General features: G+C 38.6%; 1 long non-coding RNA gene across 1 annotated transcript in view; it reads left to right on the plus strand.

Moving 5' to 3' along the window:
* LOC116489332 overlaps nt 1-15,844 on the plus strand; it is a 34,499-nt gene extending 18,655 nt beyond the window's left edge. Inside the window, exons 3-6 of the long non-coding RNA XR_004253277.1 lie at nt 2,168-2,369; nt 4,128-4,251; nt 11,476-11,586; nt 15,803-15,844. This is a non-coding gene — a long non-coding RNA (uncharacterized LOC116489332). The remainder of the gene's footprint in view (nt 1-2,167; nt 2,370-4,127; nt 4,252-11,475; nt 11,587-15,802) is intronic.
* Nucleotides 15,845-18,975: the final 3,131 nt, after the last annotated feature.

Here is an 18,975-nt window from a genome sequence, read left to right on the forward strand (position 1 = left end):
TTTGGCTTTGATTGTCGTTTGCTGTGTTTGTGCAATATGTAGCACAATGGGGCCCTGATACTTACATGGAGCCTCTGGGTGGGAGTATGATACAAATAATAATGTTTCTGAGATGCCAGGACATTTTGACTGTGCTGTCTTTCAGATCATGTAATTTCTTCACACCCTTCACTGACTGGCCATATTCCAGTGTGATTTTAAGCCTCTTGTCCTAACCTTTGAAACCCATCTTGCTTTTGCCTTGTCACCCATCTTACCTCTTACTAGTTTGCATAGCTCCTTAATACTGATTTGATTGTCTGATTTTTAACCACAAAAAATCATCTGTGCTTTCATTTACTCTCCTACTTGTCCACTGAACAATTCAAGCAGTCAGCAGATCCTTTGCTGTTACAGCCTTCTTTCACTTTCATACTCACTCTGATGCCTACCAGAAATCTCATACACAAATGCGGGCAGGGAACTGCATAGTCAGAGGTTGGAAAATCAAATTAACTGGTCAATATATGCATAAAAGATCTTAAAGGATACCTGGCATTGTGCAAGTATAACTGAAACCATAGCTCTGGGGTGTCAGGGCTTCAGGAGTTTCTCACTTCTCCACCATTTCCTTTTCGTTTCTTCAGTACAAGGGTCTGTCTTGCTCAGCTGGATACTCTAAGGGGGTGCACTGCAATGAGGCTGCATTGCAAATAGGACCAGTATTCAAAACAACCTCCATCTTTGCCTTTTCAGGCTTTGTTTGGAAAAGTTTTGAATCATCTCTCAAATTGTATAACAGATTGACACAATGGCAGGAATGAATTTCTCTTAATCTCTGAATATGCTAAGCTCTGTAAGGGCAGTCTCTGCGGGTTGGGAACTGTAGCTTTGGATTCCTTAAGATGGAGTACAAAGCTAAATTTACTTCTTCTACCTGTTGTTATTATGTAAAAGCTAGGAGAAGTCAGAATTTCCTTATTTAAGATAAAGTATTGCAACCTGGAATTTGTGATCTGGTCAGTAGACACTCAGAAATTCAAGTAGATCAGAATTGCTTGAGGAAGAAAGGTAAGACAAAAAAATCCAGTATGTGAATCTTCCTAAACTTACCTGAGAGTTTTTGACAAGTCCACTCAGCTGAGTAGCATGAAGCTTGAAATTATTGGGAATCTCCACAATTTAATTCAGAGGCACCAAAGGAGACTGTGTTCTTCCAAAGTTCAGTCCAAACTGACTGGGTATTTTGGGAAGCATGTCTGAACTTAAACATGTAAATCCCCACTAATCTTCTCTCCCTGCAAGTGAGGTCCTTGCACTTCCCCCCTGAAGTCTAGAATGAAATAATCAAGACACAACAGGGAGAAGAATTGTGACTGTGTCAGAACAGGGGTGAGATCTGATATGTCAGTGGGAACTAGATTAGATAGGATTTAAAGTTGTAACTCCTGAGGACAGTTGATGGGTTTTTGTCAAAGGGTCAGAGAGACTGTATAAAAGTAAGATGTGAGAGATTGTGAATAAGAAGAGACTAAGGATTAACAATAAGTGAGCAAACAGTAGGAAGGAGTAGAAAAACATAGATGAGAGCGGAGGTACAGAAAAGGTCAGAACTGAGTTCTGACTTAAAGGTAGAAAGAAAACAAGGAAAGCCAATAAGTATAGAGAAAGACTTTCACTGACAGAATTCCAAAGAGGTTACTTAATATCAAAGGCCACGTTGTGTGGCATTGCCCCATAAATAAGGCCAGTAATCCAGACTGAAATTACAGGCCCTGGTTCACTTAAGAAAAGATAAACTTCAGAGCAACATGAACAACTTCAGAAAAGACACTGTAATATTGCTGCAAGTTTGATGTGCATAAGATAAATATTGAAAGGATTAATCCACACAAAATGAAAGACAAATGCAGTGAAAAACTGAGGGGGCTGAAGGAAAATTCTGTTCCTTTCAATTTTCTGGAAAATTCAGGAAAATGTAAATGTTGGTATTATAAATACCCTCTTCAGCTAGTAACTGTTTGGGTTTCCTCTCTACTCCACTCTTTCTATTTTGCATTAGTCCAGCAAGAGTTTTGTAACCTCTTTCACTTTCCTTTTCTATCCCTTCACTGTTACCCCAATGTAACAGCCTTTTTTATTTCTCTTCATCTCCCATTCCATCTTTTCCTCATTATCACTGCCCTAGAGAGACTTGGAAGACACTGGTTCAATCAGGGAGGGATGGCTATATGAGGAGTTGGAGGAGAAGGAGGAAGAGAAATCTGTGACTCCACAAGTTCAGGACTGCATCTTTTACATTTGCCAGGATCTCCCTAGCTGTCCAGCCCAGCTGTCCACTGCCAACCAGCAGGAAATCTCCCTCTCTACTCACAAACACAAGAGCTGAGGTGAGTGAGACTGTAGAATTTAGATAATGACTGCAGAAAAAAAAAAAATCCATGCATTTGCATAGGAATGAAGAATCAGTTAGTGGGTCAAAGATTGTTCTAGATACCCTGACAGATTTTCAGAAATGCTTTAACAACCTTAATACCTCATTCTAATATCTAGTTGTCTCAAAATGAAATGCTAAAACTTCAGCAGAAAACCCCAATGATACATGTGAAAGTTGCTTTGATGGTGTAAATTACCAAATAGAAATTAAGTGTTATCGATGATTTCAAATATTATTACTGTTTTCTGACAAAAATTTAAATGACCTTAAAATACCTTTCAAAGCAGTTCATTTTTTCATGAGGTCATGGAGAAGGTAAGCTATCAAAAAGGGATACAAGAGTATTAGTGGCACGGCTGAAATACTTTGGATTATGAGCAATAATTTGGGTTGTAGTGTCTGTCTTGAAAATGCAGACTAGATATTTTCCACTCTATTATTCCATCACATCTTGTTTTAAAGTTATTTCTTTCCCCAGGGTTGACAGTATGATCTGGTCAGCATTTGTAACCCTATCAAAATGACTTTAAACAGGAAGTACCACCACAAATGAGAGACAGTAATAGACTAGGCTGGCATGTGCACTACAGTACAGGAAAATAATGCATTTGCACAGCCCAGCAGTTAGCCAGTTCTGCTACGCATGGCAGTGGACTACAAACCTACGTCTGAGCAATTGATGCATCTCTGTTGAGTTGAATCAAAAGTTTTTATATAATGTAATCTGTTCTCATTCATTCATCTTGTGACAAAAATGTCTTGAAGATGGACAAAAACAAGAGAAAAGGCAAGTAGCAGGTAAAGTCTTTGCCTTTGAATTCAAGCCTAACTTGGCTAGTGACTTTACATCCCATTTCCAGCAAGAAACCACACAGTGCTAGTTGTCAAAATGCAAAATTTGCAAAGCAGAGTTAATGCAACTTTCTTAGCTCATCACTGAATTGTGAAGAATCTGTTTCATTGCTGTAAAGATGATGATGATAATAATATTGTTTCTAAGGGAGAAATCATGGAACTCTTCACAGCACTTGAAATTTATTTTTTGCTATTATGAAAGGAAAAAAAAATACTACTTTTATTATTTGGAATGATTTTGATTCAATTGAAATAGAATTTTAGAGAAGCAATAGTGCAATTAAAAAAAAGAAAAAAAAAAAAAAAGAAAGAAAAGAAAACGGAAATTCAACCCTTTCTTTTTCTTCTACTGTGAAAACAACAAATGACATAATAAAGATACACCAAGTGAATGTAGGTAACGCAGCTAGAAACTTCTGGAGCCACTATGCTCATTTCAAAGGACAAATATTTTTTTCTGTGCATTCTAACCAGTAACTAAAAGTATGTGTAAGCTCTTCCTTGTTTTCTCAAAGAATGAGAAAATCACATTCTTAAAGTTTTCTAAATCATGGTCCTAAGATCAGTTGATGGCTTTTCCCTAATTTGCCACAACCCTAATTAGTTTATTGACTACTGTAATGCCACTGGTGAATGCCTTATAATTTCGTTTAATTAGAAGAAAGCCTTTTAGTTAACAATGGAAATAATTAATCTCTTTTAAAGAAAGGACTAGAAAGGAATAGTTTGATTGCTCATGTATTGTTCAAATAATAAATATATATATATATAAATAAATAAATAACAGGCTCAAAAATAAAGCTAGGAAATACCATCTTCCTCCTCAGTTTTCAAGATTACTTTCTTTTGTTTACAGATCATTTCGGTCAACTTGCTAGTTAAACCATCATTCAGGCAACTTTCATTTTGAGTAAGAATCAAGCTAAAAGCATTCATTCAGTCTGGCCTGGTAAATCAATGGAGTAGAAGGTGCTTAGGAGGTAAGTTGTGTCTCTCATCTGTCAGTTTGGCTTCTAAACCTCCATAGACTTAGCAAACTTGTTACAAGCTACAGTGCTGATTCAAAAGTGTTTGAAATGTTGCTTCAGATTGTAAAAGTAGTTTGGATCAGGCTTTGGGCACAGCATCTTTATTTAAGGTATAGAATAGCATTTTCCCTCTTAGATGGGTGCAGTAGTGTTCAGTATGAGGAGAAAGTCAGGGCTCATCTGGAGCTGGACTAACTGCTTCTGCTTCCTTTAGTCTTCCTTGAGCTCAAATATAAGATAGCTGACTTGTCTTGAAATAGACTATGATTGAACTAGTTCTTGTCTGGCTGAAGTATGTGCAAGAGATTTCATCATCAGACTTCTTTTGACCAAAACCAAATTGAGTCAGTTTGTGTGATCTAGGTTTCAAGTTTGCAGGTACAGGAAATCTGAATAGGTTAGTCAAAAACAAGAAGTCCTATCTCATGAACACCTTTTATTCCAGAGACTGAGGATTACTGGGGACTCATGAATGCACTTCGCTGTTCCAGAGGTCTAGAGTATCTCCAGAAGGGACACAGGTTGCTGTGTCAATATAAAATCCTAAAATTAGAGAAGAGTTTGTGGATTTGTGTTGTGTTCCTGGAACTGAAGATGCAGAAATCTCTCTTCTGTAGATCAGATAGAAATGTATGTGAGCTCTCCAACCAAATTCAAAAGTGTTTTCTTCACAAGCTTCTTCTTTTAATTAGAATAGCAAATGGGGAAAAAGGACCCTCTTGCAAGGCAATATTCACAGATATCACTATACCTGATTCCTTTTTTGTGATGAAAGTCTGTTTTGTTTCCATGTTTGGGCCTATCTCTTTTCTATACTCACAGTAATAACATGAACCATTCTGACCTCAATTCATCAGTTAATGGGGCTCTACAATAAAGTGAAACTCTCCAGCAGGGAAGAATGCTAAAGCTACTGTTTGCGATGTGCAGTGCTATGGCTTATTCTCTGTTGTCAAGCAGAGAAGGGGATGAACTCTTCATCTCATCTGTAGGAAGCAAGGTGCTTGGAAGCCTCTGGTAAAACGTTTATTTTGATGAGCTCCCTTTCATCTGAGCCTGCAGCATTTGATATTCTTCAGTTGCTCCCTTACTGAACACTGTTGAATCTGAGGGTGAATTGCCATTCATATCTATCAAGCGATGTATTTCTGCACTTGTGTAACATCAGCAATCAAGGATCTCAAAATACTTTACAAACTTTAATGAGTATGGCTTCACAACACTCCTGGGAGGTGCAGAAGTACTGTTAACCCAATTTAATAGATAAGGAAAGAAAGATGCAGAGAAATCAGCAGTTGCATATTCAGACCCCTGCCTCCACCTGGATTTTTGCAAATTTTTGTTCATACATAAAGAAAAAAACCCCAAAACATAGAAATTAAAATTAAAAGTTGTATTTACTGGTTCCTTTGGGAGAAAAGGATTTACTGAGAGTACATTTCAGTTTTAAGACACTCAGGAATGTTCCAAATTTTTTAATAACTGTAGAGGTACTTACAAAACAAAACAAAAAATTGTCCCTTGTCATGGTCAAGGTCCCTTAGGAAATTGCTGCTCCAGTTAACCACTGAGATTTTCTGTTAGTGAAACATAATTTTTTGGGGCGGTAGTTTTCCCTTGAAGCACCACCTGTGAGTCTCCTGGGGATATTAAGTGTTTCTATTTTTCCACTCCCGCTCCTGCAGTTCTGCTGAAAAGCCTGTGACCGGTCTGGGCTGCCTTCCTCCTGGATGAGAACCGCGTGAAATTGCCTTTTAAATGAATCAATACCATTCCTAAAAGCAACAGTAGGGGATGCTGTGGGGTAAAAAAACAATCCTCCCTGCTTCCCCCGCCCCCCCTCACCGGCTCCCTCCCGGCCTCTGCATGAGAGCACAAAGCACTTGCTACTTTTAGGAGTAGAAACACGGCATAAAATTCAAACCAGTTGTGTTTTGGGCGAACATAGAGCATTAATTAAAGGGCCATCCAGGTCACTGTTGAATAATTAGTTTCCATTTCTATTTTCAAATTGGAAATTATTATTTTATTTAATTCCACTGCAAAAGTGATGTGGAGAAGCCAGGTGGCAAGCAGTTTGATTGGATTGTTTCTGATCTTCTAAATGGAAAGATTTGAAAAGTTCAACACCATGGCAAAATGGATATTTTCCACATTTGTATCAGTTAATTAGTTCAGACTGTGGGAGGACACATCACATAAAAAAGACCTTCCTCCGGGCATTTACCGAATGTCTGGAAACTATGAACTGAATGTTTCCAAGAATTTAGGAGCACATCTCAAAGAAAATCTTTGTTGACACAATCCCAGAAAAATAATCTCCTGAAAATCAAATATAATTAGTTATTAGAGTCTACATATTTACAAATGATCAGGCATAGGAGAACATATTCCGTTATCAAGCTCTTAGTACTGAAATGTACTTCATCTAATTCATCTTACTACAGAGGCTTCTGAATGCTTTACTGTTGCCTTATCATAATCGGAGATGTGATAAGGCTGTGGAAATCCTGGAAGAATCTCTGATAATGGTCCTTGTAGCTATGATAAGGGTAATCAAAAGCCAGGTTTCAGGGCTTAAACTAATTGCCTGTGGAGGTCAGAAGGAAATGTTTCCTCCCACGTGCTATGCTGCAATAGTTATCAGTAATACATGTTGGAGTGAGATGGCATCCCAGAATTAAACTTTTCTGTGAAATTTTATTTGTTTGCCATTTATTTATTGCCATCTGGCAGGGCACCAGACCTGCTGGACCATGTAACTACCTTGGTATAACAAATCTTATGGGAAAGCAATTCTATTTAGACATGCAATACAGTGTTAATCCTTAGATTTTTTGACAACAGACAATATGTTCTGACAAAGACTGTCTTATTAACTCTGCTAATAAATGTGCCTGTGCTGGAAAGGATAAATAGATTACCTCAACGTGAGCTACTGCTAGAGAAGAAATATACATTTCATGCATGCAGTGGAACTGCCATGCCCTTTGCAAACGATGAGGTGTTTTTTTTTTCACACTGAATTCATGCTGCATGTCATGCCTGGTTGCTACATACACCTGATGACTGGGGAAACCTCTACTCTTTCCTAGATAGGTTCCCTATAAATATTTTAAAGTCACATCTGCATGGTTAAAAATGTCATACCTCAGCATTTACATGAATGATACATCCCTGAATCAACTTTGTTCCTAATATAGGTCCAGTAATGGCAATGCAGCTTAATCCATGCATTTGGGTAGCTGATTCATTCCAGAAGATAAGGTGCTGAAGAGAAAAATTAGTGTGTTGTCTCCTTTTAAATTGGTTGAATCATGTAAGCTTATGAAACACCCAAGACTCAAAACCCAGTAGCAGCAAAGGGATGAGGATTTCTTTTTGACATGTTTTTCTCATGCAATGATTGATTTACTTGCTGATCAAATCTGTGTGCTCCCATTGCTGCAGGCATCAATTTGTTTTATCAGTTGGCTGTGCATCTATCCAGAGTTTATGCAATGGTGGCCATAGGCTAACATACACACTGCCTTAAATTCCTGTAATGTTGGTACTTAGCTGGACTGAAGTCATTGAACATTGAAAAGAAAATTACAAATGACAGCCATTAAGTAAACTCTGGTTATAGTTTTAGCTGGCTTATGTATGCTTTTTTTTTTTTTTTCCTTCTTATAATAGACATGGTAGCAGGCTTGAGGCAAACAAAAATAGTGTTCTTTTACATAGCATGTAAAAATATGCTGATTTATGTATGACCCAGAAGCCATTGCCAATACTGTGTGTAGCAGGCCATTGGAGGACTGGTCCCCTGCTGGCTGTTATGTGCTGGCTGAGTGTGGTCCTTGATGAAGAAACCCCTTTCATTCCCTAAGCAATGTGGGAACTTGAGAGGACACAGGATGATGGCATGAGTAGCTCAGTGCATGCTCTTATGCTGTGGAGGAGTAGGCAGAAGAAGCACGACCAAGGGTTCTCTCTTCAGTCCCTAGGGAGATGCTGTTAAAGTGCCTCTCACCCTTGGTCCCTGTCTGAGTTACCTTACATTTGCACTATTCTTCTATGGAAAAAAGAAAACACATCCATTTGCTACTGACCTAACTACAAATAAATTTAGCAGAGAAGTAACTGAATGTATTATAAATAAACCATTATTCAGGTTTTAAAAGCTTCCTTTTAAAAGCTCCTTCAAAATGCAGATGTTGTCTATGGGCTGTGGAATGATAGAAAAAAAAATCTTGTGAATAGGAAGAATGAAATAAAATGAGGAAAACTGAGAAGAAGAATATAAACCAATAAAAAGAAAGTTTGTGATGGGCAATACTCTGGCTTGGAGCAGAATTCAAACAATATCATATCAAATATGTGTTTATTCCAATTAACTTTATGACAGCCACATTCAGGCAGATTTAAATGCAGCTCTTAATTGGTATACTTTTCAGGGCATGGTAGGTGTTTGATCATTTTATATAGCAGAACAGCAGAAGGGAAAATTAAATTGACAGAGTGCAGAGAGGGAAGATGAAAGTTACACATGGCGTAGAACAATAAACTATTACTACAAATGTTAGTAATTAGATCACATCTATTTGTTATTGATTTTTTCCCCTTTCTTGTTATAGTTATTTATTGTGATTGGAATTCATTGTCAATTCCCCAAAGTGATATAAGCTGAAATCTGACTCTGACTCCTTGGCTATACCAATTTTTCTCTGGTGCTGTATGCAAGACCAAATGAGTGACCTTCCCTTTAGAGCTCTCTGAAAATGGGGTCATTCCCCAGCGAGTAACTGAAGACCTGACCACAACAAAGACATTTGCTAGCTGCTTGCTATCCTGGCTATCCTAGCTAGCCTGGCAATCACAGTGCATGTGCCCGGCTTTACCTGCTTCTTATGTGCTATTGACCTTGAGTAACCCAAGGTTAAACACGTGCTAAGTGCTTTGCTTTGCATGCTGTGCCTGAACCAGAGGGAGGGAGTGGTGACATGTTCGTTAGTTCTGATACCAGCTCTAGAGCCCCCTCCTGGTGCTGTGCTCATAACCAGGCCGGCAGTGATCAGAACAGCCGCACTGTCAAGCAGCAATGTGAAGAAGTTCCTTGGGACAGCTCATTACCAGCAAGACATCCTCTCACGTGCCTGGAAAAATAAAGGCTCCGTATTTGCATTTTCCAAAAGGCTGTTTGCTGCAGAAATTTGAGGCAATCCATGGACCTTGGCTGTTGATGCTCACTGAGAACATTAATTGTCTCCAATCATTGTTAGAGCATCTGTTTCAAATTTTGACAAGTGCACTTATCTCCTCCTTTGCTCCTACCCCTCCCTTTCACATTCCTCGACTAAAGATAATGAATAAATTACAGAGATATGACAAACGTATTGATAATCAAGATGAAAAACAAATGAACTGGAAGTGGCTGTGTTTCTACACGAAGCTGTAAATTGCTTTCTTTTCTTGTGCAGTGAAACTTCTGGCTTGGCAGCTAAAAATACCAGCACATGAGAAGATTATTAGAAGTGTTCTGGTAAAGAGGGCTTTCAACAGCAAAGCCTGCTGGCCTCTCACCTTGCTGAGGAGAAGATGAGAATCTAGGGAGGAGCCAAGAAGGGCTGAAAACAACATGAGAAACAGACAGCTGGAGGGTCAGAGTGGTGAGGAAGGAGTTAAGGCATTTAATTCTAATTAGAACTTAATGAGTTGGCATTATGCTTATGGAAGCAAAGGACTGGGCTGAGGCAGTTACAGTGACAGAAGACAAAAAGTGGAAAGTTTTGTTTATCCACCTTCCCCAGCAGCTCAGACCTCCTGCACAAGACCCCAGGCATTTTACAACCCCTTTCCCTGAAACAGCTTTTCTACAGCAGCTTCATGCTAAATGCTCCCGCTTGCTTTTCGCACTGGTGCACAAGGCAATGAGTGTGGCAGCCTGCCTGCCATTCGTGCCCATGATATATGTACATCAGCAGTGGGCAGGCAGTGAGCAGCTGCACCCTGGACAGCATCTTCGTCACACTGGGCAGTGCCAGTGGTAGTTGCAGTCCCATCACGCTTCTCCCAGTGAACCCACATCTGGTACTAGTTGAAAGCACAGGTTATTTTGACCTTCATGCTCCAGACACATTTAATGGAGTAGAGTGCTTCTAACCTTCAGTATCCTCTGCTATTCCAGCCGTAGGGTCTGCACACAGTTCAGACAGTGAATTTGTCCCCTTATCTGCAGCTTAATTACTTTTATCAGCAACTGAATCTGCTCACAACTCTTCTAAATGATGAACTTAGGAAAGCTACAATATTGGTTTAGTTTCATGTCTCTCCAGGACAACACTAAAGAAGAAAGAACTATGTATGTGTTGCAAGACCAGCTTCTGCATCTATGAATTGGCATAAAATCAGGCTTTGCAGCAAAATTATGTTGGTTTATACCCTTTTAAAAATTGAATTGCTTAAGAATATATTGAAAATTTGCATGGGGATATTAGAATTCCCAGCCTCTGTATTTTAACCACTATCCCTTTTGAGCTGGAATGGATGCACTATACTGTTAAATAATTAAATTAAATTAAATGCTATTTACCTAAAAGTTTCCACAGTAGCTTTTGCCAGAATATGGAGGGTTATGAAGCCTATTAATCTAATTCATCTTTTGGTTTTAAAAATTTCATAAACTTGTGGCATTCTTGTTCATTAAAATTCAAAACTGGATAAATAAGGAATAATTTCAGCTCACATTGTTTTTATATGTGGAGAATATTGAGACATATGTAGAAAACAATCCCTACGTAAATAGATTGTGCCATTATTCCAGTAGAATTACTTTGTTTCTGCAATGTACTAATTACTCGGGGTGGGCACAGTGATGGGGATGATTATAATTAGCATTTTTCAGCATTGTGCCATTTTAAAAGACCCTTGCCAAGCTGTTGGGGGATATATTTCTAAGTACCATCAACCTCATGACAGAGATGAGTAAGCTCAGGCATATGTGAATTAACAGCACACTTACAGCAGAAAAAGTCACTGAAAGAATTCATCTGGGGATTTCCCAACTCAAATGTAATATTTTTTTCCATGCTTAAAATAAGTTAATTACCTTTCAAGTTCATTAATAACATAAGTCTATAATTTGAAGGCTATTCCAGCATGTCTCTCTGTTTCTCACTGAAATCCTATCTGCAGTTCAGAGGAGGATCCTCACTGTTGGTGGATGCAGACATGTCCCTGTTGCAGACCTGGCTGGTTGTGGAAGAGGAGCTGGGGACACCCACAGAAACATCACTGACAGCACAGGTGCATAGCCACCCCCAAAACCCCACTGCCTGCAATGGTTTTGCTAATGGTACCTAGGTTTTTCAGCCCTCACCCAGAGCAGGAGCAGAACTATGGCACAGTCGTATTGGCCTGTTGAGGTAATGACATGTTGACACATTGAGAATTACACACAGTCTACTTCTTGAGCACACTTTGCTACCTCCTAGCTTATAAATTCTTATACAGATTGCCCTGCGTTTTCTCTTTTAAATTCTTGTCTGGGCTATAGCTGTTGGCACTCTAGGAACACAGACTGCTGCCTTGATCCAAGGTGACTTTTGAATGTGTCAGGCACAGGAGCCAAAGGACTCCACCAACTTTCAGCAATGCAGGGTCTCCTCTGCCACCAAGCACACTTCCTGCTCAGCAGAGCATTTCAGACTTAATTGTTCATTTCATTCAGCACCTTTTGAGTTTCAACACAGAGCTCCTTTCTGTGGAAGTCTTTGGCTTTCAGTAATAGCTTTCACCCACAATGTTAACAGATAAGAAATGATGCTATTATGAACACGTGGTGGTTTCTAAGACATCTGTGTGAAGCTCTTTTGGTGGTTTTAGAACATTCCTGCCTGGGAGAGAGACAGGCATCACTGCACTGGGGTAGGAAGTGGTAATATAGGCTATTTAGCAGGGTCAAAGAACTGTGCAGACAGGGGTATTGCTCTGGCACTGAATGTAAGAAATTTTGTAGATTGAAAGAAGTTTTGTAGACTATCATAAAACACCTTCTCCTCACTGCTGCCTGGTGCTGCAGTGGAGCTCTGAGTGCAGTACTTTTTCTACAGAGGTGGGCAAACTGCATAGCACCATTGCCCCTAAAATTTATCTTTTCACTGGAACAATGAAAACTCACATTGTTTGGTGTGGGGAGCTGCAAGCCAAGATAATGTCCATTGTAAACACAGCACAGTATCAGCAGAAGAAGTCTCCAATCACCTTTGAGTTCTGACTAGATCTGGAAGTTTCAGAAAAGAGTAACCATTTTTTCTTTGAGATAATCCCCTTGATATCTAGCCAAAGAAGTCTGCTAAAACTTCAGAGTACTTGTTTGAATACAGTATTTGAGTCTTTAAAGTTCATAGATACTGCATTTCTACCCCTTTAGGATAATGCACCTTGATGGCATTTGTGCTACGCAAGTATTTTTCTTGTGAGCCTCTTTAGGAACACACAAGAAACACAAACTCCATTAAAATTGGTTAACCAAACGTGTATAGATCAAGACTTGTTTTCACATGAAAAAAAATAATAAGGATCTCCTCCTCCCTTCCTGTATGAAATCAGAGTTCAAAGAAGCTATACTTTCAGATACTATAATTAGGTTTAATTAAAAAAAAAAAAAAAAGAAAAAAAAAGAACTCTTTCCTCTTAATTAATACAAGGCTTCCTCGAGAAAAATTTCAAATGCATTAAAGAGTGATTTTCTTTTTCATTTCAAAAAGCTTCTCTTTAATTTAAAAGTTAAAAGACCTTTAAGGCCAATATTAGTGATGGAAGCACAGCTGAACTTTTTTGAGGGGAGGATAACTGTAATATCAACAACTTGTTAGAGACAAAGAATGGTTCAATGAGTAGGAAGCTGTCTTTGGACTCACAGAACAGTGAATTTTCTTTAGAGAATACCAAATTAATGATTAATCAGTTGTAGGAAATTATAGTGTTTGTGGGTACAGCTTCCTGTTTTAATAGGTTTTCACAAAATTAAAAAAAAAAAAAAAAAGTCAAAATATTTCATTCTGACAATTTTCAAACAAAATTTTTTGGCATTTTAAAATGATATTTTTGTTTTGACTTTTAAAATTAGCTGAAGTCATAAAACATGGTAAATAGGTTTTTCTTTGGCAGAAAAATTTGTCTTCCATTGAGAGAAAGGTTTAGGTCAATGAAGGACATGCTCCATCTCAACATACATGCTGCACACCCCTCTGTATCCCGGGAAGTCTTTAATAACTATTTTTACTATCAGGATAAACTGAAACATATGTTAAGTTTTCCAGCTACTATCTTCATACATTTTTTAGAAGCTTAGGATTTAGTTACTGGCTGTGCAGTAGAGTCCCTGGGTAACATTGGTGGACTCTGACATGGATTTGCAAGAACATTCACATGAAATTTATATCTGATTTAGGCAACAAAGTTTAAAATCTAATCCTTGAAAATACTGATGAAGTTTTCCTGAGGAAGTTTACCTCCCTTTGTAGTCCCAGAGAACTGGGGATTCTTCTCTTTTCTTCCAGAGTAACGTGAGTCAGAGGAGGTTTGTATTCACAGCAAAATTACATGGAGAGTTTTTCTTGTGCAACTGATGATAGTGGCATGAAAAAAAAAAAGTCCTTATTACATCAACAGATTGTCCTCATTCAATAGATATGAAGCAGCATGCTTTGAGTTTGCAAATGTCCTTTTCAGACTTTGATGCTCATGACTTGCTTGCTCAGGGTGTTTTTGCAAAGGATGTGAGACATTCAGGCTCAGCTATTTTTCAATGTGAGGGTTCCTATTCACATTAAACCTCCATCTACTCAGTGGTGCCTTAATTCCCAGGCTGTATTCTAGTAGGAGAACACCCTGTGTGGTGCCGTGGGAAGCTGTTCATGAGGTATTTGAGGCTCAGTGAGACAAGAGGAGAAATACTGTGCAGACTAATTGTAGAGTTGTTGTGCATATTTACCCTGGTCCAAAAATATTCATGTGTTATGCAACACTGCATGAATAGTCCTTGGAGTAAGGACTCCCTCTGTTAGGTGTCCTTTGAACTGTGATTGTCAGCTCCCGTCTACATGCACATCACAGCATTGCACTAAGGCTGTGCAGCTGACTGGGTTGTGAAGGCATCTGGGTTACTGAGAAACCACTGTATCCATGGCTCACCAGTATTTCACCACTTTCAGACTATCTTGACTGTGTAGCCACTGAGTGACTGAAAAAAAAAAATAGATCTCTTGTGTCCTAATTTAGGTCTCTTGAGACTACTGGAAAACATTCACTGAACTCACTGAATGGCCAAAATCATTAGCGTTGCATGTCACTCAGATTCTTTGTTAGTATTTGCATTTTTCAAATTGATCCTTTCTCTTTCATGATATGGCTTATTTTTACAAATAATACTTCATTTTTTTTATAATTATTCAAATTTATTTCCTGTATTTGCCTGTTAATTTGGAGGATGCAGCAGATCATCATTCCAGGAAAATAAAAACTACAGAGTGCTGCAAAGATTATTATTAAAAAGTCAGTAAGTGATATGAAAGAGCGTGCAACTATTTCATACATGAAATATGGGAGATACTAAAATAATAATTGCAGTAAGAACACTTAAAACTAATTTTATATTTGTAAGTGGTGACAAAGATGTGAATTGAATTCATTTAACATCAATATATTCTTGCAAATAATTTTGTCTGCAGTGTACACCTGGGGAAATCTTTACACTCCTGGTAAAAAGATTGCAAAATACAGCGGTATTGGCTGTGGAACACGTCTTCTGCATGAGCTAGTTTATTGCCTGTTATGTAGGATGAGTGTTTCAGTGTTGTTTCTACACAGAAGGTGCAATTTCCAAACCTCACCTTTGACCTGGGAATATAAAAGCATAGTCTCGGACTTGGCAGGTATAACTTTTTTTATATGATGGTATTAGAAAACTGTGGTAGATGATTCAGATATAATCTGATGTGAAAATAGTTTGGTAACTGTTCAATTTACAAACATGCTTAGGAGGATTTATTTATTTATTTATTAATGTAAAATGGAGGCCAAGAAGAGCAGCAGCTGAAATCTTCTCCCTAGGAAGCTTTGTCTAAATTTCTCAAGTGCCTAATGTATTTCTTCTAAGTCAGCACTTATCCTTTCACAGTTTCTACATAGATAATACAACTAATCCAGGGATCCATCCCTAGATAGTTACCTGAGCAGTCTAAACAGGAAAGATATTTTATTTTGAAAATGTTTGATATCTCCATGTAGTTCTGATATTTTTGAGGTATGGTGTCTTCATGTAGATACTAGGCACCATGCTTTGTGTGGCTTTGAGATCATCAGTCTCTGACAGAAGAAAATTCATGTTGGTATCATACTGTTGATGCCTAATGCTATAAATCATCTTTTGCCATATGCAGCTGGTGATATTCAAGATTTACACAGGAAGAATTATAAAGATAATCTGACAGAGACCTGCTGAAATATTCTCATACAGATCAGAAAGTGACCCGGTGGCCTCCAGAAGAGGAAGAGAGCAGATTCCTAAAACAGCATGGCTAAATCTGTCCTGTCCAGTGGACAAGAAATCAAGTCCACTATTCCACATTCATGATTACCTGGTGGGTAATTGATATAGGATAAATACTTGGGTTTAAGCTCTGCTTGCATGCTAAACTGTAAACAAGACATTTAAAGATAGTCCTTTCTAAAAACATTTACTATCTAAATGAGGCAGGAACAAAGTATGTTCCATATTCTCAATAGTGAGGGTCTTCTTTTCTTTCAGTGCTCTCCTTGGGATGGATTTGAAAGAAGAGGGAGGTGTAGCCTGAGGCATGTTAATTTGAGAACTAGGAACTGGTACTCTTGATCCATACTTGGGAAGAAAGGACCCCACCATTGCCAGCATCCAGCAGGAAATGCTTTTTTCTGGAAAATCTGGCATAAAAATCAAGATCAAGCCCAAAAGATAAAATTTCTCAACTCAGAAGTGGTCCTGAAGGGAAACATGATGATGTGGACAATATTTATACTGCACTTCGTACATTGTGTCTGTTCTGGCAAAAGAGAGAAGCTTTCCCTCTCCAGGACTACCCATAAAAACGTTTCCCCTGTATACAGGTGACTTGAAATTAAAACAAAATTCCTCATAAAATAGAAGTAACACCATCCCTTATTGCCAGTAACTAAATTCTGGTTGTTACATCTCAGTTTGAAGTGCATTGTATTTTCACAGAATCACAGAACTGTAGGGGTTGGAAGGGACCTCGAAAGATCATCAAGTCCAACCCCCCTGCCAAAGCAGGTTCCTCAGAGCAGGCTGCCCAGGTAGGTGTCCAGACAGGCCTTGAATATCTCCAGAGAAGGGGACTCCACAACCTCCCTAGGCAGCCTGTTCCAATGCTCCGTCACCCTCACTGTGAAGAAGTTCTTTCGCATGTCAGTGCGGAACTTCCTGTGCTCTAACTTGCAGCCATTGCCCCTTGTCCTATCCCCACAAACCACTGAGAAGAGGTTGGCTATGTCCTTCTGTCAAGGACATAGGTCATCAATGAAGATGTTGAACAAGATCGGACCCAGCACCAACCCCTGGGGAACACTGCTAGTCACAGGTCTCCAGCCAGACTCTGCTCCACCAATCACCACCCTCTGAGCTCGACCCCTCAGCCAGTTCTCAACCTACCTTGCCGTCCACTCATCTATCCCACACTTTCTCAGCTTTGCTAGTAGGATGTCATAGGAGACAGTATCAAAAGCCTTGCTAAAGTCAAGGTAGATGACATCCACCGCTCTCCCCCCATCTACCGAGCTGGTGATACCATCATAGAAGGCAATGTGGTTGGTCGAGCACAACTTCCCCTTGGTGAGTCCACAATGACTACTCCTCATAACCTTCTTCTCTTCCAATTGCTTGGAGATGCCATCCAGAACAAGCTGCTCCAATACCTTTCCAGGGAAAGAGGTGAGACTGACTGGCCTGTAGTTTCCCGCATCATCCTTCCTGCCCTTCTTGAAGACCGGAGTGACATTGGCTATCCTCCAGTCTTCAGGCACCTCACCTGTTCTCCAGGACCTTTCAAAGATGATAGAGAGCGGTTCAGCGATCACATCTACTAGCTCCCATAGCACACGTGGATGCATCCCATCAGGACCCATGGATTTGTATGCATTGAGCCCACTCAGACACTCCTGAACCTCTCTCACATCCACCAGGGGGGAGCCCTCCATTTCCCAGACCCTTTGTCCTATTGCCAGGGGTGAGGAGTCCCGGGGGAGTGTTCAGTAAAGCAAAGACTGAAGCAAAGAAAGCATTCAGTATCTCTGCCTTCTCAGCGTCTCCTGTGACCAGGACACCCCCCTCAGGACACCCCAATTTTAATTACATCCAGCATATGGTTCAGGTTCAGTGGGGCAAAAGAAACATAAAATCCTAGGAAAAAGCTATTTAAACACAATAGTATCCAAAGTTAATTCTATGTAATAGCCAGTGTGGGGAGATGGTTTTCTACTTAATATTAACCACTAAAATTTTTCTGGAATGATTTTTCTATTTAAAATAGGAAATATTTTTAAAAGTGAGCTTTAAAAGAGGTTATGTTGCTACAGTAAACAATAACTTACATTTATATAATGATTCTTAATGTGTTACAAAAAAATACAGTGAGTTATAGTATGTATTTCATATCTTAATAAAATAATTTAGACATATTACTTTTTTTTTGCTAACATTACCTATGCTAATAACACTTCTAGCAGTTCTTGCTAACAGTATTTACATGAGGTACCTACGGCTTTTATATCCTTTTATTTTTATCTTTTCTCAGCATTTTTTTACAGTGTTTTCAACTTTGTGCTTGTCAGTTTATTTTTTTAGGTAGTAAATTTTGCTTTATTTTTTTTCTAATGAGAAAAAAAAAAAACACTTTAAAAAATAAAATAAAAAAAAAAAAAGAAAAGAAGAGAGAAATCTGAAAATGAGATGAAAAGATCTTTGTTGTTCTGTCTTGCCTGCCCACCACAACTTTTCCCCTTCTCAATAGCAGCTGAAAGTTATAGTTGTTGAAATGCTATAAATACGTTTGAAACTCAGGTTCAAAACATTGTTAGCCTGGTCATTTCATGATTTATAGTTAATGAGTGGAACTTATGGCATTAGCAATTCATTGAATCAGTTACTAAAACTTGGCTAAAAAAGGGTTGGATAATGAATTTACATTTTCAAGGCAAAATCTTTTGGCCATTCATTTTGAAGTAATGTATTGAGATTAACTACAGTTTTGTTTTATTTTTTTAATAGAGACATATGAAAACTCCGTGTCAAAAAGTAGTGTTTTTATATAAAATGTATTTCCACTGGCAAATTTGATCACAATCCAAAACCATAAATCAGTTCTGTTCCCAAGCAGCATATTTCTGCAGGAGTAATCTAAGTTTGCTGTTACCCATCATATTGCAGCATTCTTCCAAGAAAAGGCACTTTCAGAGTCATTAGTGGGGAATCTGTGAAAGATAAAAGGAGAAAAAGCCCTTTGCAGCCAACTGATCATTTATTGAAATGATCAGGGATGTTTGACCTCTTATTACATAGCAAAATTAGTTCAGAACTGTGCACTTTATTCTGTAAAATGGAACCTTTATACATGTATATGTACACACATATTTTCAAAG

Source organism: Aythya fuligula, chromosome 5, assembly GCF_009819795.1.
Source record: "Aythya fuligula isolate bAytFul2 chromosome 5, bAytFul2.pri, whole genome shotgun sequence".
NCBI classification, from domain to species: domain Eukaryota; kingdom Metazoa; phylum Chordata; class Aves; order Anseriformes; family Anatidae; genus Aythya; species Aythya fuligula.